The sequence below is a fragment of the Pan paniscus genome, chromosome 12, assembly GCF_029289425.2.
Source record: "Pan paniscus chromosome 12, NHGRI_mPanPan1-v2.0_pri, whole genome shotgun sequence".
NCBI classification, from domain to species: Eukaryota; Metazoa; Chordata; class Mammalia; order Primates; family Hominidae; genus Pan; species Pan paniscus.
The window spans coordinates 76,459,388-76,482,445 of NC_073261.2; the positions used below are offsets into that span (position 1 = coordinate 76,459,388).

Sequence of the window (23,058 nt, forward strand, 5' to 3'; positions counted from 1 at the left end):
GATATTTCTCCCTTTAGTGATTGAAGAAAATCTCTGATGACAATACTATGCACCTGGGGGTAACACCTAAACTCAACACAGGCCTCCTGTGCTAGTTGTGATTAACTTCAGTGATTTTGAAGAGAAGGAGAAAATGGAAGCTTCAAAACAACTTACATCTTCACGTGCTAGTGATTCTTAAGTAATCACTGCTCTGACCTCACAACCAGGTCATCATGCTGGCCCTGCCCATCTGCAGGCTGTGAAGTCAGGCAAGGAGCCAAGACATCAGCAGAGCTGCTGAGATAGTCATGCAGTGTGGTCACAGCAATGTTCTGAGATAACCAAGCAGCAGCAGATATACAGAATCTGTTTGGAAGGGTAATGCTATGGTCAGGGCTCATACACTCCTCTATAGTATATTGGAGTAACATTAAGCATCCAGGGTTTGCCTTTCTCTGCTAGGTGACAACATTTTCTCATGGGCAAGTAGGCCATTTATGGAAAGAAGTGGTGCCCTAACTTCAAGCAAAGAGAACATCACATACTTGTATAAATGTTTGGTGTGTTTATTACTGTTAGATGTTGCATACATGAAAACAAGAGACTAGCATGTTCACCATCAAGATGTAACACAGTGGTGCATGCCAGGAAGGAGGAAAGAACACAACAGAATTGAAAAAATTGCCGCACCCTAAACGTGGCTGGAAGATTTAGTGAATGGTACTTCTTGGTAATGTAAACCACTGGGTTCAATCTTTTACTAGAAGAGTGAACATACACTTATTCCAAACTCCAGTGCCCTTTCACAGTTGTGTTACAAATTGCAAATAGCTGCATGATGTGGTTTGGCTTTGTGTCCCCACCCAAATCTCATCTCAAATTGTAATCCCTATGTGTCGAGTGAGGGACCTGGTGAGGGGTGATTTGATCATGGGGCAGGACTTCACTCTTGCTGTTCTCATGATAGTGAGTGAGTCTTAGGAGATCTGATGGTTTAAAAGTAAAGCACATCCCCCCTCTCTTGCTCTCTCTCCTGCCACCATGTGAGATGTACCTTGGTCCCCCTTCGCCTTCTGCCATGATTGTAAGTTTCCTGAAGCCTCCTCAGCCATGCAGAACTGTGAGTCAATTAAGCCTCTTTTCTTCATATATTACCCCGTCTCAGGTAGTTCTTTATAGCAGTGTAAGAACAGACTAATACAGTCCATATTGTCGTATATTTTATGATAGTCATTGTTGACTAAATAGCATTTTATTTGTATTGATACACAATGAATTTTAAAATAATTTTTGTCATACACTTAGACTTTCCCTAATATTTTTATACCATTACAGATTGCTGTTTGATCACTTCAGATGTTTATTTTTTACTAAATTATTTACTTAAGATTAATGTATAAGAGTAGAAATGCTAAAGATGAAAATCATCAATGTTCTTTAATGTTTATCATTCTGTTTAAAAAATTGTATCAATTTATAATTTCACAAACAGTAAATGAATGGACACCCTCACAATTACTGTCATCATTGAGTACTAAATGTATAAAGCTTTTAATGCTGTCTCATATCATAGTTCATAATGCAATTTTAAGTTGCTAGTGTGAATGCACTCTTCCATTGTACAATTCCTCTTTGATGAGATCACTCTGTTTTGTTACCACTGTTTTATCAATAAAGTCTAATATTACCAGTCTATTGAAACTCATAAGATACTTAGACATACTCACTTAAAAATAGATATTACATTATATTTAATCTTGAGGCAATTTGAAATACAAGTACTGTAAAATCAAACCTTTTCTCAATCATCTAGGAGATGTAATATGCTTCTGTATTTCAGCCAGTTCCTAAAATATGTTTTGAAATCTGTTCTATAATGTCTGAATTACCATTCTGAAACCAGGAATCCTGTGTTCTTCTTTCTAATTTTGTGCTTATTTTCAAGGGAAGTAGATGACTTTGTGTGATTAATTTTATGTGTCAACCTGACTGGCGATAGGGTGCTGTGATTAAACATTATTTCTGGGTGTGTCCCTGAGGGTACTTCCAGATGAGATTATCATTTGAATCCACGTACTCGTTAAAATGGATTCCCCTCTCCAATATGGGTAGGCATTATCTAATCCACTGAGGGCCCGAATAGAACAAAAGGCAGAAGAAGGATAAATTTGCCCCTTTTTGCTTCCTGCCTGTCTGCTTGGGATATCTTACATCATATTCTCTGCTCCTTGGACTGGATTTATACCCTTTGCTAACCTGGATCTCAGGCCTTCAGATTCAAACTGAACTATACCACCAGCTTTCCTGGGTCTCCAGATTGCAGAGGGCAGACAGTGGGACTTCTCAGACTTCATAATCATGGAAGCCAGTTCCATTCTATGGGTTCAATTTCTCAGGAGAACTGTGACTAATATACTTCATTACTTTAAATCTTAATGTCTTCATCCATCAAATGGAGGGAGGGATACTTGTCTTTCTAACTTATTAGAGCTTTTAATAATTTAAAAGATAGTTACATAAGAAAAGAGAGGAATGTATATGTTTAATTACAAAATGTGAGTCAAATATAAAGATGTATTAAAGCTTACCATCAAGAAATTTCCGTGTTGGGAGTCCCCTACATAGTGGTTAATAGAAGAGGAATTTCAGTTACTCTCCAATTTATTAATTTCTCACTTTTCAAATAATTCTGCTTATACAAGCCCACTACCCTAAAAACTAGTGAAGGCACTTAAATTAAATTAGATTCTGTCCATCATGATCTTCTACTTTAGTTCAGGAGATAATACCTAAACACAGGAAAAAATAAGATATTAGGTTGGATGTAATAAAATACTGAAAATGGATATTAAGAACAATTGCTTAAATTCTAAGCATTAAAAAAGAAACAAAACCAACGAATCTAATCCTTTATTGTACTTTCTACCACTCAACATATGCAAAGTAAAAGCGTGTTTCCCTAATGAGAATTTTCAAGCCTTTTTAGGATTGCAAAGAAGTAAAGCTATGGAAAATAAAGCAGTACGTTAGTCACTAAAATTTAGCAGGGTGAATAAAACTTTATTGTTCATTTTTTTCCTAATTAAACTTTATGGATTTCTTAGATGTTAATCAGCACACAAAGTGTCTGGAATTTTTACTTTCTGAAGCAACAACAAACAGATTTTTAAATTATCCAATAGAACTGAGTAGAAAAAAAAGAGGACTGAAAATCGTTTCTTAATTATAAAGGTTTCATGGAGAGAGAAAAAAAAACTTGAGCTAAATTACAATGGCATAAAACTTAAAATCAACCCAGAATTTTTCTTCTCTAATTTGTTTCTCACTTTTATTCAGCTAGGAGAGAGTTGACCCTTCAGATAATGATTACTGCACCATTATCAGATAAATCACAAATGTACTTTTATTAGCATTCACTGATTTGGGTTTATTCATTCTTAGGCTGAATGGAAGATGTTAACAGAAAAAGAGTAATGAAGACATCAAATTACGAATAATTTTCTGGTAAGCATATCTGTGCATACATATTTTATAGCCTGCATGCAGTCTTCTCCTTCATCTTTAGCTTGGTCTTTCACCCTTCTTTCAATCTTTGGAGATGGTAACCCAAGCTTCTTGAGATAGCATGTGGAAATGTGAATGGATCTCTCTCTCTCTCAAGTTAGTAATGAAAGAACAGAATATATGAATTTCTGTTCTAACTCTAACAAGTCCATAGATATTTAATATGTATGTGGTGCACCAGGAGAAGAGTTTTCATGGACATTCCCAAAATGGTCTCTCTTAATAAAAGTCACTGTCAATAACTGCAATGTACAAGATAAATGGCTGAAAAGTTGTAATCATTCAAGATAGCTTATCCTTTCTTACAATCACAAGGTTGCAAAGAACTTTCTACCCTCAGTGTATCTCTAGCATGCAACTCTTCCATTCTCCCACCCAACATTATTGCTTCAGTTTAGTGTCTTTTTATCTTCTGATTGATTCCTGTAAGAGTCTCCTAAGAAATGATCCCATCTACCATCATACTCTCACCCTTTATACCATATTTCCTAATTCTACCTTCCTAATTTTTCTAAAATGAACATCTTATTACATATGTCTACCCTTGCTTAAAAATCATTTGTTTCCAACAGCATGACATATTAGAACTCTTGAGCAACCCATCTGGTTAAAAACAGAAACAAATAAAAATGTTAGATAAAGTACTTCATATTATCTTTTAAATACATAGATGAGAGGAAGAGTAACAAAAAATTATCCCTTGACTAAATCAATGAGAAAACATGAACCTAGACATATAAGAAAGCACAGAAGCAGGCAGTTGCCTGGGGCCATCATGCAGTCTTTGGTTACCTAGATCTTTAGATTGTCAGATTAAGAGGCTGTACAGGGAACAGGAGACTCAACCTAGGGCTTGAAGAAGGCAAGACAGTAGATCAAAGTATTCCACATAAAGCTGTGACCTCACCTAAACTACTACGGGAACAGTGGTAGTGGAAATTTCAATTACATAGAAGGAATGAGTTTAAGAGATCTATTGTATGACATGGTAACTATAGGTAACAACATATCATATTCTTGAAAAATGTGTAATGTATTCTTACCATGAAAATGATAACTATGTCAGGTAATGCACATGTTAATTAGCAAGATTTAGTCATTCTACAGTGCATATATATGTCAAAATATTGCATATGATACATACAATTTTATCTGTCAATTTAAGAAAATACATTAAATATGGGAAGACTAGAAAAACAAATCAAACAAACAAAATAACTCATACCACAAAGGGATGTGGTTTCCAAAAATGCTTATCATTTCCTTGGCTATATTTGAAAAAAAATCTTCCCTATGAATTTGTAATCAGAAACTAGGCCAGGTGCATTGGCTCACACCTGTAATCCCAGCACTTTGGGAGGCCGAGGCAGGTCAATCACTTGATGTCAGGAGTTTGAGACCAGCCTGGCCAACATGGTGAAACCAAATCTCTACTAAAAATACAAAAATTAGCCAGGTATGGTGGTGCGTGCCTGTAATCACAGCTACTTGGGAGGCTGAGGCACGAGAATAGCTTGAACCCAGGAGGTGGAGGCTGCAGTGAGCCGAGATTGCATCACTGCACTCCAGCCTGGTGACACAGCAAGACTCTGTCTCAAAGAAAGAAACTACTCTAACAAGGATATGGAATATTATTCACAAAACATGTGTAGTCCAACACATCCCCCAAATTTAATTTATAGTGATCTCAGATCAGTAGTGCTCTGGTTTACAAAAGAACCAATTCCATTCTCCTTAGAAAAATATACATTAAAAACTCAGTTCTCAAATAAGCTACATAAAGTTATAGAAAAAATAAAGTTGTAAATAATAGGAGAAAACAATGTGCAATAAATAAAAAAATCAGTTAAACTCAGATATATAAAGATTGTAAATTCTCAGATTTTTATTAAAATGTCAGACAAAAAATGTGAAAAAAATATTTAGAGAGGAGAAATGAAAATCTTGAAGGATATTATTAAAAAGATAACTAGCTAGAGGAAAAAAACTAGAACTTTTGGATATGAGAAATAAGATTCGAGATAAAAAATTTAATGCATGGAATTACAACCAGTTTAAATGAGAGTTAGTGAACTGCAAACTAAATATGAAGAAATTATCCAGTATATAGTAGAGAAAAAGAAAAGAAAAGTATAACATAGGGCTTAAAAGACTGAGTCGAAAGAGCAAAAAGGCATTAAGTAATGTCATTTTAGAGGTTCTTATCATGAGATACACAACCATTTAAGTGTTTATGGATAGAAACCAGGGAGTCTGTGACAAGCATGGAAAATTAAATTTATTTTGACTAAGATCAAAATGAAATTCAACATTTATTTCAATTATTCATGTAGAGAACAAATCACAATAATATTGCCAGTATCGTTCACCATAAAACATGACTACTATTTTTATATCACATTACAGTTGTTGTAGGCATCTCAAGATATTGTTTATACTAATCATTATTCAGAAACTATGGTAGTTATTGGACCACACTTACTAATTAGCCAGAGCTTTGTTTTATTATTTTAGTGAAGATGTAAATATATTAATATGTCATGAATTTATTTGCTTTCTTTTGCCATCCTATATATTTTTTTTACTAAGCACTTAAAAATATTAGTATGTGAAGATGTTCTTAGTCCTTGCCAGACTTCCAGAGGAATCAATTGCAAAAAGAAAAATAATTAGAAATGCTTGTCTAATTGGAGCTCCAGAAATATACACTAGAAAGAACGTGAATATGCAATATTCAAAGAGGTAAAGTTTGATAATTTTACAGAAGTTTTGAAACACATCAATACTCACATAGAGGAATCTGAATGAATTCCAAGATAAATCAAAGCAAAAACCATAAAACACTGAAATGTAGAGAAAATATTTGTAATAGCTAATGGGAAAACACAAAGAAGTGATAATCAAATTATAACAGATTCTCAAGTGAATAGTGGAGGCTTTTCCCCTTTTAAACTTAGGATTTAAGAAGAAATTCTGAGAGGTACCAACCTAACTTAATTGCAGAATTTCCAAAAGATTCGAACACAGATGAATTCTGTATCCATCATGGTATAACAGGAAGTAGATTTAACCTTCATCTTATAGAACCTAGAAAACTTTACTAAATATTAATATGATCACCTTCAGATGTTGAAAAATGGGCAGCTTTGTACAGTGATTCCTGAAAGGAAAAAAGGAAGAGGGGACATTACTACAGATCCTAAGGACATTAAAAGAATAATAAAGGGATAGTATGAACAACTCTAGGCCCACAAATTTGATAACCTAAATGAAATGGATGAATTCCTTGAAGAACACAAACTGTAAAAATTCACACAAGAGGAAACAGTTTATCTGAATAGACCTTTATCTATTAAGAAATTCAAACAAAAATTAATTACCTTCCAAAAGGAAAAGCAACAAACCCAGGTGGGCTTAATGTTGAATTCTACAACATTAAGTAATAAATCATACCAATAATCTATAATCTCTTACAGAAGATAGAAGCAAAAAGAGTACTTTCTAACTCATTGTATGAGGCCAGCGTTTTCCCAATACCAAAACTAGACATGGACATTACAAGAGAAGAATACTACAGATCAACATCTCTCATGATGATAGATGTAAAAATCTTCATCAAAATATTAGCAAATTGAATCCAACAATATATGCAAAGAATTATATACCACAGTCAAGTCAGATTTATACCCAGTATATTTGGTCAGTTCAACATTAAAAAATCAACTAATGTAATCAATCTCACCCACAGGCTAAATTAGAAATCACATAGTAGATGCAGAAGAAGCATTTGACAAAATTAAATACCCATTCATTATTAAAACTCTCAGAAAAATAGGAACAAGGTGGAACTTTATCAACTGAATAATGAACACTGACAACCTACAGATAGCATCATACCTAATGATGAGAAATTAGAAACTTTCCTGTTCAGGAGCAAGGCGGAAACATACCTTGTCATTACTTCCTTTCAACATTATACTGGAAATCCTAGCTAATGCAATAAGACAGACAAAAAAAAAAAGATAGAAGATATTAAGATTGAGAAAGGAGAAATAAAAATGTCTTTATTTACAGATGACATAGTTATCTATGAAGAAAATTTAAGAAATAATCAGCAAAATAATTCTTGAAACTAATACACAAATATAGCAAAGCTGCAGGATATAAGATTAATATACAAAAATTAATTGCTCTCTTAAATATTAACAATGAACAAGTGAAACTTGAAATGAAAAACACATTACCATTTACACTATCATCCCCCCAAAATGAAATAATTATGTATAAATCTAACAAAAAATGTGTGAGATCAATATGAGGGAAACTATAACACTCTGATAAATGAAACCAGTGAGCTAAATAAATGAAGAAATATTCCACGTTCATGGATTTAGAGACCCAATATTGTCAAGACATCAGTTCTTTCCAGATATCAGTTTCTTCCCAGTTTGATCTATGGGTCCAATGTGATCCCAATAAAAATACCAGCAAGTGGATATTGAAAACTGATTCTGAAGTTTTTATAGAGTGTCAAATACCCATAATAGCCTACATAACATTGAAGGAGAATAATAAATTAGGAAGACTATTATATGACCTCAAGACTTTTTATAAAGTCACAGCAATCAAGACAGTGTGATATTGGTATAAAAACAGACAATTAGATCAAAGAAACAGAATAGGGAGCCCAGAAACAAACTCACATAAATATGGTTAAGTAATCTGTGACAAAGGAGAAAAGGCAATACAATAGAGCATAGATAGTCTTTTAAACAAATGGTTCTGAAACAATTGGTTATCCACATGCAAAAAAAAGTATACTTAGATACACTCCTCATGCTCTTTGCAAAAATTAATTCAAAATGAATCAGAGACCTAAATGTAAAATGTAAAAATATAAAACTGCTAGAAGACAGCATAGAAGAAAATCTAGATAGCCTTAATCATGAAAATGTCTTTTTAGATATAGCACTAAGGGCATAATTCACAAGATTAGTACTTAATTAATCACAATAAACCCCTGTGACATTAGTTAACCTATATAACAAACCTGCACATGTACCCGAACCTAAAATAAGAGTTAAAAACGACAGCAACAAAAAAACTTCTGCTCTGCAGAAGACACTCTCAAGAGAACAAAAAAACCAGAGAAAAATATTTGCCAAAGGTATATCAGATAAAGTACTCTTGTCCAAAATATACCAAAAACCCTTAAAACTCAACAATAAGAAAATGAACAACCTAATTAAAAATGGGCCAAAGATCTTAACAATCTCACCAAAAAATAAACAGAGAATGAATAATCATATGAAAAGATGCTACATATTACATATCATTAGGAAAAGGCAAATTAAAACAATAAGATATCACTCATGCCTATTGGAATGGCCCAAATTCAAAATATTCACAAGTCAATAATGTGGAGCAATAGAAAAATCTCATTTGTTGCTGATGGGGATGCAAAATTGTACAGCCCCTGTGGAAGAAAGTTTGGCAGTTCCTTACCTAACTAAACATACACTTACCATATGATCCAGCAGTTATACTCCTTGGTATTTACCCAAAGGAGTTGAAAACTTATGTCCACACAAAAACTTACACACGTTTATAGCAGCTTTACACATAATTGCTAAAACTTGGAGGCAACCAAGATGTTCTTCAACAATTAGATAAGTAAATTGTGATAAATCCAGACAATGAAATATTATCCAGCACTGAAAATAAATAAGCTATCAAGCCGTGAAAAGACATGGATAAAATTTAAATGCATATTACTGAGTGAAAGAAGCCAAATCTGAGAAGGATACATATTATATGATTCCAACTATACGAAATTCTGGAAATGGCAAAACTATGGGAACAGTAAAAGTATCAGAGGATCTTAGTGTTGTGAGTGTTGAAGTAGTTGAGTTGGAGATGGGTGGACAAATGAATAGGTGGAGCACAGAAGATTTTTAGAACAGTGAAAATACTCTGCATGATATTATACTGATGGGTACATGTCATTATACATGTGTCTTTGTCCAGACCCATGAAATATACATCAAACGTAAACCCTTTTGTTAACTGTGAACTTTGGTTGATAGTGGAGTGACAGTGCAGATTCATTAGTTCTAATAAATGTACAACACTGGTGAGATGTTAAGAGTTGGAGGAAGCTGTGGATGTGTGGAAGACAAGGATATATGGCAATTCTCTGTACTTTCTGCACCATTTTGTTGTGAACCTAAAACTAATCTAAAAGATAAAGTCTATTGAAAAGAAAAAAAAATAACAAACAATGAAAGTGAGTCCTCTAATTGTTGCAGTCTACTGTCTGAAAAGAGTTTCTAGGCCACAGTCAAGGAGAAGAGGCTCAAATAAAGTGAGCAGTCTCAGAGTTGAGGAGATAGTTCAGGGAGTTCAAGCTAATTTGAATTTCTGAGAAAATGAATAGAGAGGAAGGTAATTAAAGACAGGATGTAAAGATCTGTCGATTTGCAGAGGGATTCCACCGAATTCATGACTACATAATGAGTGCATATTCACATGAGGAAACTATCTCATACCGGGGAAAGAACATTAGAAAGGAGCAGGTAGAACAATGCACAGTTATCATATAGGTCCAGGAAATATTTCTGCCCATATTTCTACCAGCCAGTGTGTGAAGACCTAGTAAAAATGAGATATTGGTTAGAATTCGCCAAAAGGTATGTCCATTAAATGATGGGGTTAAATTTGCTTTAGATTAAAGGCTGCCCTGAACCCGCCTATGAAAACTTAAAAGCAAGCCTCAAAAAATAATGCAAACTAAATTAGTTATATTCCAGAAAACTAAAAATAAATATCTAAAGCAATTCAAGGAATTTAGCATCTGAATTCTAGCATTCAATAAAAAACTACTAGAGATGCAAAGAAGCAGAAAAATATGATACAAATTGGAAAAAACGGAACATGAAATGGCATAGATGATAAAATCAGCAGATAAGGACTTTAAAAGAAGTATTATAAATGTGTTCTCTATGTTTGAGAATGTAAAGAAAAGCACAGCATGACAATCAAAAATGTGAAATTTTTTTTAATATTACAAAACAGAGCTCTGTAAGTCAAAAAAATCTAAAATAAGAAATAAGCTGAATCAGATTTATAGTGGATTGGAAAATACAAAAGAAAGTATTAATTACATAGCAATAGAAACTATGGGAAATGAAATATAGAGGGAAACACCATTGATAAAAGCAAGCAGGATATCTCTAATATAAAACAACAATAAGTGAGCTAACATACAGATAATGGAATTTCAGAAGGAAAGGAAGTTTGAGGTGGGGGGCAGACATACATAATGAAGAACACTTTCTAATTTGGTGAACTACAAACTTTAGAACTTAAATAATCTCCAACATAACAAATATTTGGAAAACCAAACCAAGACACCTCATACTCAATTTGAAGAATACCAGTAATAAAGAAAAAACATTAAAGCAGTCAGAGTATTCTTATTGAGCTCCTTTCTGTCTACTGGTGGCAGTCTATGGATTTGCACAAGAGAAAACTAGCGCTATTTTACCTTCTGTCTTTAAACAGAAGGTTTAAATTTGACTGTTTTGTGAGAAATTCTGGCATTTAAAAAAAGGCAGCCAGAGAAAAGGAAACAATATATTCAGAGGAACAGAGGTTGGAATGACAGCATATTTCTCACTGGAGGTCAAGCATGTCAGAAAACAATGAATAATATATTTAAATATTGTGAGGGCAGAGTGAACCACCTGTCAATTTGGAATTCTATATACAACAAAAAATACCTTTCAAAAATTAAAGTTAAAGACCTTTGCAGACAAGCAAAACTGAGAACATTTATCACCAGCAAATCCATACAAAAAGCATGTTAAATAAAATTATTTCGGCATAAAATAAAATGAGGCTAGACGGAAATTTAGATTTACACAAAGAAATAAAGAGCACTGGAAATGGCCAATATGTGAATACATATAGAACTAATTTTGATTTTTAAAAATCTTATTAAAATAATTAAATATATAAAGCAAAAATAACAACAATGTATTCTGGAATTTATAAAATGTAGAAGAAAAATACAGGACAAAAATTGCACAGAAGACAGGAAGAGAAATTGTAGAATTTCTTTTAAATTATGCTTAAAGATCTGGAGTACATGTACAGAATGTGCAGTTTTGTTACATAGGTATAGACGTGGCATAGGTATACACGTGACATGGTAGTTTGCTGCGCCCATCAACCCATCACCTACATTAGGTATTTCTCCTAGTGTTATCCCTCCCCTAGCCCCCCATCCTCTGACAGTGTGTGATGTTCCCCTCCCTATGTCCATGTGTTCCCGTTGTTCAACTCCCACTTACGAGTGAGAACATGTGGTTTTGGTTTTCTCTTCTTGTGATAGATTGCTGAGAATGGTGGTTTCCAGCTTCATCCATGTCCCCGCAAAGGACATGAACTCATCCTTTTTCATGGCTGCATAGTATTCCATGGTATATATGTGCCACATTTTCTTTATCCAGTCTATTATGGATGGACATTTGGGTTGGTTCCAAGTCTTCGCTATCGCGAATAGTGCCACAATAAACATACGTGTGCATGTGTCTTTATAGTAAAATGATTTATAATCCTTTGGGTGTATAACCAGTAAAGGGATTGCTGGCTCAAATAGTATTTCTGGTTCTAGATCCTTGAGGAATAGCTATATTGTCTTCCACAATGATTGAACTAATTTACAGTCCCACCAACAGTGTAAAAGTGTTCCGATTTCTCCACATCCTCTCCAACATCTGTTGTTTCCTGACTTTTTAATGATCATCACTCTAACTGGTGTGAGATGATATCTCATTGTGGTTTTGATTTGCATTTGTCTAACGACCAATGATGATGCACATTTATTCATATCTCTGTCGGCTGCATAAATGACTTCTTTTGAGAAGTGTCTGTTGATATCCTTTGCCCACTTTTCGATGGGGTTGTTTTTTCTTGTAAATTTGTTTAAGTTCTTTGTAGATTCTGGATATTAGCCCTTTGTCAGATGGATAGATTGCAAAAATTTTCTCCCATTCTGCAGGTTGCCTTTTCACTCTGATGACAGTTTCTTTTGCTGTGCAGAAGCTCTTTAGTTTAATTAGATCCCATTTGTCAATTTTGGCTTCTGTTGCCATTGCCTTTGGTGATTTAGTCATGAAGTCTTTACCCATGTCTGTGCCCTGAATGGTATTGCCCAGGTTTTCTCCTAGGATTTTTATGGTCCTAGGTCTTATGTTTAAGTCTTTGATCTATCTTGAGTTGATTTTTTGTATAAGGTGTGAGGAAGGGGTCCAGTTTCAGTTTTCTGCATATGGCTAGCCAATTTTCCCAACACAATTGATTAAATAGGGAATGTTTTCCATTGCTTGTGTCAGGTTTGTCAAAGATTAGATAATTGTAGATGTGTAGTGTTATTTCTGAGGCCTCTGTTCTGTTCCATTGGTCTTTATATCTGTTTTGGTACCAGTACCATGCTGTTTTGGTTACTGTAGCCTTGTAGTATAGTTTGAAGTCAGGTAGTGACTTCAAATGCCTCCAGCTTTGTTCTTCTTGCCCAGGATTGTCTGAGCTATGCGGGCTCTTTTTTGGTTCCATATGAAGTTTAAAGTAGTTTTTTCCAGTTCTGTGAAGAAAGTCAGTGGTAGCTTGATGGGGATAGCATTGAATCTATAAATTACTTTGGGCAGTATGGCCTTTTTTCACAATACTGATTCTTCCTATCCATGAGCATGGAATGTTTTTCCATTCGTGTCCTCTCTCATTTCCTTGAGCAGTGGTTTGTAGTTCTCCTTGAAGAGGTCCTTCACATCCCTTGTAAGTTGAATTTCTAGATATTCTCTTAGTAGCAACTGTGAATGGGAGTTCACTCATTATTTGGCTCTCTGTCTGTAATTGGTGTATAGGAATGCTTGTGATTTTTGCACATTGATTTTGTATCCTGAGACTTTGCTGAAGTTGTTTGTCAGCTTAAGGAGATTTTGGGGCTGAGACGATGGGGTTTTCTAAATATACAGTCATGTCATCTGCAAAAAGAGACAATTTGATTTCCTCTCTTCCTATTTGAATACCTTTATTTCTTTCTGTTGGCTGATTGCCCTGGCCAGAACTTCCAATTCTATGTTGAATAGCAGTGGTGAAGGAGGGCATCCTTGTCTTGTGCTGGTTTTCAAAGGGAATGCTTCCAATTTTTGCCCATTCAGTATGATATTGGCTGTGAGTTTGTCATAAATAGCTCTTATTATTTTGATATATGTTCAGTTGATACCTAGTTTATTGAGAGTTTTTAGCATGAAGGAGTGCTGAATTTTGTCAAAGGCCTTTATCTGCATCTATTGAGATAATCATGTGGTTTTTGTCACTGGTTCTGTTTATGTGATGGATTACATTTGTTGATTTGCATATGTTGAACCAGCCTTGCATCCCAGGTATGAAGCTGACTTGATTGTGATGGATAAGCTGTTTGATGTGCTGCTGGATTCGGTTTGCCAGTATTTTATTGAGGATTTTCACAGCGATGTTCATCAGGGATATTGGCCTGAAATTTTCTTTTTTTGTTGTGTCTCTGCCAGGTTTTGGTATCAGGATGATGTTGGCCTCATAAAGTGAGTTACGGAGCATTCCCTCTTTTTCTATTGTTTGGAATAGTTTCAGAAGGAAAGGTACCAGCTCCTCTTCATACCTCTGGTAGAATTTGGCTGTGAATCCATCTGTCCTGGACTTTTTTTGGTTGCCAGACTATTAATTACTGCCTCAATTTCAGAACTTGTTTTTGGTTTATTCAGGGATTTTACTTCTTCCTGGTTTAGACTTGGGAGGGTATATGTGTCCAGGAATTTATCCATTTCTTCTATATTTTCTAGTTTATTTGCATTGAGGTGTTCATATTACTCTCTGATGGTAGTTTGTATTTCTGTGGGATCAGTGATGATATCCCCTATATCATTTTTTATTGCATCTATTTGATTCTTCTTTATTAGTCTTTTCTTCTTTATTAGTCTGGCCAGCAGTCTATCTATTTTGTTGATCTTTTCAAAAAACCAGCTCCTGGATTCATTGATTTTGTGAAGGGTTTTTTTGTGTCTCTGTCTCCTTCAGTTCTGCTCTGATCTTAGTTATTTCTTGTCTTCTGCTAGCTTTTGAATTTGTTTCCTCTTGTTTCTCTAGTTCTTGTAATTTTCATGTTAGGGTGTCAGTTTTAGATCTTTCCTGCTTTCTCTTGTGGGCATTTAGTCCTATAAATTTCCCTCTACACATACTGCTTTAAATGTGTCCCAGAGATTCTGGTACGTTGTGTCTTTGTTCTCATTGGTTTCAAAGAACATCTTTATTTCTGCCTTCATTTCATTATTTACCCAGTAATCATTCAGGAGCAGGTTGTTCAGTTTCCATGTAGTTGTGCGGTTTTGAGTGAGTTTCTTAATCCTGAGTTCTAATTTGATTGCACTGTGGTCTGAGAGACTGTTTGTTATGATTTCTGTTCTTTTGCGTTTGCTGAGGAGTGTTTTACTTCCAATTATGTGGTCAATTTCAGAATAAGTGCGATGAGGTGCTGAGAAAAATCTATATTCTGTAGATTTGGGGTGGAGAGTTCTGTAGATGTCTATTAGGTCTGCTTTTTCCACAGCTGAGTTCAAGTCCTGAATATTCTTGTTAATTTTCTGTATCATTGATCTGTCTAATATTGACTGTGGGGTGTTAAAGTCTCCCACTATTATTGTGTGGGAGTCTAAGTCTCTTTGTAGGTCTCTGAGAACTTGCTTTATGAATCTGGTTGCTCCTGTATTGGGTGCATATATATTTAGGATAGTTAGCTCTTCTTGCTGAGTTGATCTCTTTACCATTATATCATGACCTTCTTTGTCTCTTTTGATCTTTGTTGGTTTAAAGTCTGTTTTATCAGAGATTAGTATTGCAACTCCTGCTTTTTTTTTTTGCTTTCCATTTGCTTGGTAAATATTCCTCCATCCCTGTATTTTGAGCCTATGTGTGTACTTTGCACGTGACATGGGTCTCCTGAATATAGCACACTGATGGGTCTTGACTATTTATCCAATTTGCCAGTCTGTGTCTTTTAACTGAGGCACTTAGTCCATTTACATTTAGGGTTAATATTGTTATGTGTGAATTTGATCCTGTCATTGTGATGCTAGCTGGTGATTTTGCCCATTAGTTGATGCAGTTTCTTCATAGTGTTGCTGTTCTTTACAATTTGGTATGTTTTTGCAGTGGCTGGTACTGGTTGTTCCTTTCCATGTTTAGTCCTTCCTCCAGGAGCTCTTGTGAGGCAGGCCTGGAGGTGACAAAATCTCTCAGCATTTGCTTGTCTGTAAAGGATTTTATTTCTCCTTTGCTTATGAAACTTAGTTTGGCTGGATAAGAAATTCTGGGTTGAAAATTCTTTTCTTTAAGAATGTTGAATATCGTCCCCCACTCTCTTCCGGCTTGTAGAGTTTTTGCGGAGAGATCCAGTGTTAGTCTAATGGGCTTCCCTTTGTGGGTAACCTGACCTTTCTCTGTGGCTGCCCTTAACATTTTTTCCTTCATTTCGACCTTCGTAAATTTGATGATTATGTTTCTTGGGGTTGCTCTTCTTGAGGAGTATCTTTGTGGTGTTCCCTGTATTTCCTGAATTTGAATGTTGGCCTGTCTTGCTAGTTCGGGGAAGTTCTCTTGGATAATATCCTGCAGAGTGTTTTCCAACTTGGTTCCATTCTCCTCATCACTTTCAGATACACCAATGAAAGGTAGATTTGGTCTTTTCACATAGTCCCATATTTCTTCAAGGCTTTGTTCATTCCTTTTCATTCTTTTTTCTCTAATCTTGTCTTCTCTCTTTATTTCATTAAGTTGATCTTCAATCACCGATATCCTTTTTTCTGCTTGATCAATTCGGCTATTGACACTTGTGTAAGCTTCACAAAGTTCTCGTGCTGTGTTTTTTGCTCCATCAGATCATTTATATTCTTCTCTACACTGGTTATTCTAGTTAGCAATGCGTCTAACCTTTTTTCAAGATTCTTAGCTTCCTTGCATTGGGTTAGAATGTGCTCTTTTTGCTTTGAGGAGTTTGTTATTACCCACCTTCTGAAGCCTACTTCTGTCAATTCGTCAAACTCATTCTCCGTCCAGTTTTGTTCCCTTGCTAGAGAGGAGTTGTGATCCTGTGGAAGACAAGGGGCATTCTGGTTTTAGGAATTATCAGTCTTTTTGTGCTGTTTTCCCACTATCTTTGTGGATTTACCTACATTTGGTCTTCGATGTTGGTGACCTTTGGATGGGGTCTTTGAGTGGACATGCTATTCCTTTCTGTTTGTTAGTTTTCCATCTGATAGTCAGTCCTCCCTGCTGCCGGTCTGCTGGAGTTTGCTGGAGGTCCACTCTGGACCCTGTTTGGGTATCACCAGCGGAGGCTGCAGAACAGCGGAACAGCAAAGATTGCTGCCTAATCTTTCCTCTGGAAGCTTCATCCCAGAGGGGCACCTGCTTGATGTCAGCCAGAGCTCTCCTGTATGCGGTATCTGTTGGCTCCACTGGGAGGTGTCTCCTAGTCAGGATACACGGGGGTCAGAGATCCACTTGAGGAGGCAGTCTGACCCTTAGCAGAGCTTGAAGGTTGTGCTGTGAGGTCCGCTGCTCTCTTCAGAGCCATCAGGCAGGGATATTTAAGTCTGGTGAAGCTGCACCCACAGCTGCCCCTTTCCCCAGGTGCTCTGTCCCAGAGAGATGGGGGTTTTATCTGTAAGTCCCTGACTGGGGCTGCTGCCTTTTTTTCAGAGATGCCCTGCTGAAAGAAGAGAAATCTGGCAGTCTGACCACAGCAGCCTTGCTGAGCTGCAATGGTCTCTACCCAGTTCGAACTTCCCAGTGTCCTTGTTTACACTGTGAGCATAAAACCACCTACTCAAGCCTCAGCAATGGCAGACACCCCTCCCCCAACCAAGCTTGAGCATCCCAGGTGGATCTTAGACTGTTGCTGTGCTGGCAGCGAGAATTTCAAGCCAGTGGATCTTAGTTTGCTGGGCTCCATGGGGGTGGGACCCGCCATGCCCGACCACTTGGCTCCCTGGCTTCAGCACCCCTTTCCAGGAGAGGGAACAGTTCTGTCTCGCTGGCGTTCCAGGCACCAATGGGGTATGGAAAAAAAGAACTCCTGCAGCTAGTTTGGTGTCTGCCCAAATGGCCGCACAGTTTTATGCTTGAAACCCAGGGCCCTGGTGGGGTAGGCACTGGAGGGAATCTCCTGGTTTGTGGGTTGCGAAGACCATGGGACAAGTGCAGTATGTGTGCTGGACTTCCTCTGGCTCAATCCCTCACGGCTTCAGTTGGGTAGGGAAGAAAGTTCCCTGACCTCATGTTCTTCCGGGGTGAGGTGATGTCCCACCCTGCTTCAGCTCACCCTCCATGGGCTGCACCCACTGTCCAACCAGTCCCAATGAGATGAATTGGGTACCTCAGGTGGAAATGCAGAAATCACCCACCTTTTGCATTGATCTCGCTGGGAGCTGTAGACCAGAGCTATTCCTATTCAGCCATCTTGCCAGCCACCCAGAATTTTTATATGTATAAAGTATTGAATAATTGTAATTAAACCATGATAATTTAAAAGGGTGTCTTGGAAGCCTTAAAACAATCACTGAAAGAACAGGAAAAATAGGTACAGTCAGCTCTTTGTATTCATGGGTTCTGCATTTGTGAATTCAATCAACCATGGATCAAAAATATTTGAAAAAGAATTGCATCTGTACCGAACATGTATAGACTTTTAAATGTTGTCATTATATCTTACATGATTAAGGATAACAACTATTTACATAGCATTTACATTGCCTTAGGTGTTATAAATAATCTAGAAATGATTTAATGTATATAGGAGGGTGTGCATATGTTATATGTAAATACTGCACTAGCCATTTTATAACAGTAAGTTGAGCATCCAAGGAATTTGGAATCTTTAAGAGCTCAATGAAATAATTATAAATACTAATTTAACATATAGGGAAGAAAAAACCACAAAATCATAATAGATATAAACCTATCTATATGAATAATAAAAATTTATGCAAATGCCCTAACACACCAATTGAAAGACAGGGAATATAAAACTGGATTTAAAAAAATCAAGATCCAATTTTCTATTGGCTGGAAGAAAACCACTTTAAATATTGGGACACAGATACATTAATTGTTAAAGGGTAAAAAATATATTATGCAAATACAAAGGAAAACTGGAATCAGTATATTAATATCAGACAAGGTAGATTTTAGAATAAGGCATATTAGCATGAATATAGAAGGAAATTTTATAGTAAACAAAGTTGATCAAGTGGATAAAACCATCATCCATCAAGTGGATCATCCGTCATCAAGTGGATCATCCATCATCAAGTGGATAAAAGAATCTGAAAATGTAAACATACATGTATACACACACATAATATCATAACTTCAAAGTACATTAAACAAATCTGATAAACTTAAGAACGTATAGAAACAACCACAATTATAATTGGAGGTTTCAACAATCATTTATCAATAATCGATACAAAAATAGACAAAAAGTCAGTAAATTTATAAAATACATAAACATCCCCTTCAATTCACTTTGTAACTGCCTGACAGATTCTTCTCGCCTGCTGCCCAGATATAGCCAATTTACTGAGATAGGGGAATTGGAATAGAGAAATAGTGTAATACGTGCAGAGCTGGCTAAACCGTCCAAGTATTATTACTCAAATCAGTCTCCCTAAAAATTCAGAAACTAAGGTTTTTCAAGGATAATTTGTCAGGCTGGAGGCTAGAGAGTGGGAAACACAGATTGGTCAGGTTGGGGATAAAAATCACAGGGTGTTGACGTGGGTTCTTCTTGCTATTTTCTGTTCCTGGGTGGGAGAGCAGAAATAGTTAAACCAGATTACCAGTTTGGGTGGCACCAACTGGTACATGAGCATGCAGGGTCTGAAAAATATCTCGAACACCAATGTTAGGTTTTACAATAGTGATGCTATCCAGAGGAGCAATGGAGGAGGTTAGGAGTCTTGTGGTCTCTGGCTGCATGACTCCTGAGCCATAATTTCTAATCTTGTAGCTAATTCGTTAGTTTTACAAAGGCTGTCTGGTCCCCAGGCAAAGAGGAGCTTTGTTTTGGGAAAGGGCTGTTATCATCTTTGTTTCAAAGTTAAACTTTGAACTAAATTCCTTCTATACTTAGCTGATGTATGCCCAGAAGTGCCCAAGGGCAGCTTGGAGCTTAAAGGCAAGATGGGGTATGTTAGGTCAGATCTCTTTCATTGTCATAATTTTTGCAAAGGTGGTTTCAACTTCAGCTAAGTAAAATCTATGGAACACTTTACCCTAAAATAAAACATTGAAAAATATTCATTTTTAAACGTGCATATGGAACAATCATCAAGATAACCTATATTCTGAGACAAAAAAAAAAAAATGAGTTTTGAAACTGCCTTTGCAAAAGTTGTAACAGTAAGAAAAGTATGACAGTGAAAGAGATCCGACCTAACCAACTCCATCTTGTTTCTAAACCTTTAAGCTGCCCTTTTTCTTTCCTGGGCATAGGCCGAACTAACATTGCAAGGAATTTAATATACAGTTTAACTTTCAACAAAGATAACTTTCAACAAACTTTGTTTGTTTCAAACAAACAAAGTTTAACTTTCAAACAAAGATGATAACAGCCCTTTCCCAAAACGAACCTCTCTCTTGCCTGTGGAACAGACTGCCTTTTAAAACTAACAAATTTGCCACAAGATTAGAAATTATGGTTTAGGAGTCATTCAGCCAGAGGCCACAAGATTCCTAATCTCCTTGCCCGATTGCTCCTAGGGATAACATCACTATTTTAAAACCTAAAATTGATGTTCAAGATATTTTTCAGACCCTTGTTTTTGTTTGTTTGTTTGTTTTGTGGGAGACCATAGCTTTATTATTACTCAAGTCAGTCTCCCCAAACATTTGGAAATCAGAGTTTTTGTTTGTTTGTTTGTTTCAATTTGAGAGCAGGTACTGCTTATTAACCAACCAGCTTAGAAAAATAATCATGGTAGACACCTTAGTTCATTCTTCTAATAAGCCTGTTGATCTGGTCCTCCCTGTTGCCAGCATCTCCACCTTCTGCAAAATGGGTGGCCTTCATTCCATCTCATGGAGAAGATAATTTGAATGGCCACAGGAAGTTATTTTCTTTGAAGTGTTTTCCAACAGTATAGATCTCATGAATCAGATCTCCATGCAGATGATGTCATATTTATCAAGAGATCGAGCAATCAAAGCGTTATCTGTCAAAGCATTTCGCTTCTTATTGATTTTGCCATAACCACGCTTGCAGATTAGTTCATTTACTGACTTCAGATTTGAGTACCCCCATGCAATGTATGGGTCTACAATCCTCAGCATGTTAATTGAAGCCTTTCTGAGTTTCACAAAGATTCCATTGAAGATTTGATAAAGGCGTAGAAGCTGCAACACCTTTCGGACATTTGGGCTCACACCATTGATACCTCTGGTCCTGATGACAAACGCCAATTTGGGTTCTGAAGTTACATAGAAGTTGCCAGCTTTTCTTGCCATCCTCGCCATTCGAATTTCAGTTCTGTACATCTGCCTATATTCCTTGTGAAAGTGCTTCGCTTTTTCATAGATAAGCTTCCTCCTTGCCTTTCGAAACATCTTTTGGACAAACTTCTTTCTCAGGTGCTTGATCTTCCGTTCTGTGAAATTCCTGCACTTTTTCTTAAGGGTTTCTGGCACAGCAGGAACCTTCTTCTTCTTCTCTTCTACACCCTCCATTGTTCCAGCCAGAAAAAGAGTGGATATCAAAGTTTTTAAGTCAACTTGGTGGGTGGACGGAGGTCATGAGCTAGGAGTCCTGATTAGTCAGGTCAGAGTTGAAACCACAGGGAGTTGAAGTTGTCTTCTTGCTCTGAGTCAATTCTTGGGTGGGGGCCACAAGATCAGATCAACCAGTTTATTGATCTGGGTGGTGCCAGCTGATCCATTAAATGCAGGGTCTGCAAAATATCTCAAGCACTGGTCTGAAGTTTTGCAATAGTGATTTTACGCCCAGGAGCAATTTGGGGAGGGTCAGAGCCTTGTATCCTCCAGCTGCATGACTCCTAAACCATAATTTCTAATCTTGTGGCTAAGTTTTTTGTTTTGTTTTGTTTTGAGACGGAGTTTTGCTCTTGTTGCCCATGCTGGAGTACAATGGTGTGATCTCGGCTCACTGCAACCTCCGCCTCCTGGGTTCAAGTGACTCTCCTGCCTCAGCCCCCTGAGTAGCTGGGACTACAGGCATGCCCCACCACGCCCGGCTAATTTTGTATTTTTAGCAGAGATGGGGTTTCTCCATGTTGGTTGGGCTTGTCTCGAACACCTGACCTCAGGTGATCCGCCTGCCTCGGCCTCCCAAAGTGCTGGGATTACAGGTGTGAGCCACTGCGCCCGGCCTCTTGTGGGTAATTTTTGAGTCCTACAAAGACAGTCTAGTACCCAGGCAAGAAGGGAGTTTGTTTCAGGAAAGGGCTGTTTTCATCTTTGTTTTAAACGATAAACTAAATTCCTCCCAAAGTTAGTTCAGCCTGCGTTCAGGAGTGAACAAAGACACCTGGAAGAGGAGGTTAGAAGTAAGATGGAGTTGGTTAGGTCCGATCTCTTTGACTGTCTCAGTTACAATTTTGCAATGGTGGTTTCAATTCCTCCCTTTGGGTTTTGTAACACCTTAAACTTAAGGTGTTGGCTAATGAAGATGGAGAAAGGGCAAAGACAGCTCTAACTTTTTCCTGCCGATTAAGGGTATAGTAGGGGCAGGTGTTGATCCTAAGATGAGAGGAATGGAACCGTTTTGCAACTGTCAACGTACTCATGCAGGCCTGGCTGGGGTTCCAAGGCTTGCATGGCAAAGGCGTTAGTATTATCATCTAAAGGTATAGTACCGTATTTAAGGGAACAGTGTACTATAAGGTAAATAATGAGTACTAGGGAAAGGAGTGCAATTCCCAGTTCTAAAAGTAAAGATTTGAAAGCATTAGTTTGGGGACTTGTAGCCCACAAAGAATTTAGGATTTAGTCCAAACTGCACAAAAAATCCAAGGACAGCTAACAACAGGTGTACGAAAGATTTTTTTTTTAAGCATAATTTTTCTCTCTCCAGTCACCATTTTTATTAAAAACAAATCATGATAGGATTGATTTGTTTGCAAAATAAACTTTAGTCTTATTATACTTGGCCTGATTATCTGCATAAAGTACAAGAAGAATAATTATTTCTTACATAGGCTTTTAAAATTTGCTTTGATGAAACTCTTTTCCATAAGGAATCTCAGATAAGACTTTTTTAAAGCTGAGTCCAGCCATGGGTTTGTACCCTCAAATACATATGAGTTTGGTAAATTCCTCTCCTCTTGACCTCCCAAGATAACTTGGGGCTCCTGGGACTGTTAGACCCTGTATTCTGATGTACCAGCTGGCACTACCCAG

General features: G+C 36.7%; 1 pseudogene; it reads right to left on the minus strand.

Annotated features, from left to right (window-relative positions):
• Positions 1-20,572: 20,572 nt before the first annotated feature.
• On the minus strand, positions 20,573-21,369 carry LOC100991407 (large ribosomal subunit protein uL30-like; annotated as a pseudogene).
• Positions 21,370-23,058: the final 1,689 nt, after the last annotated feature.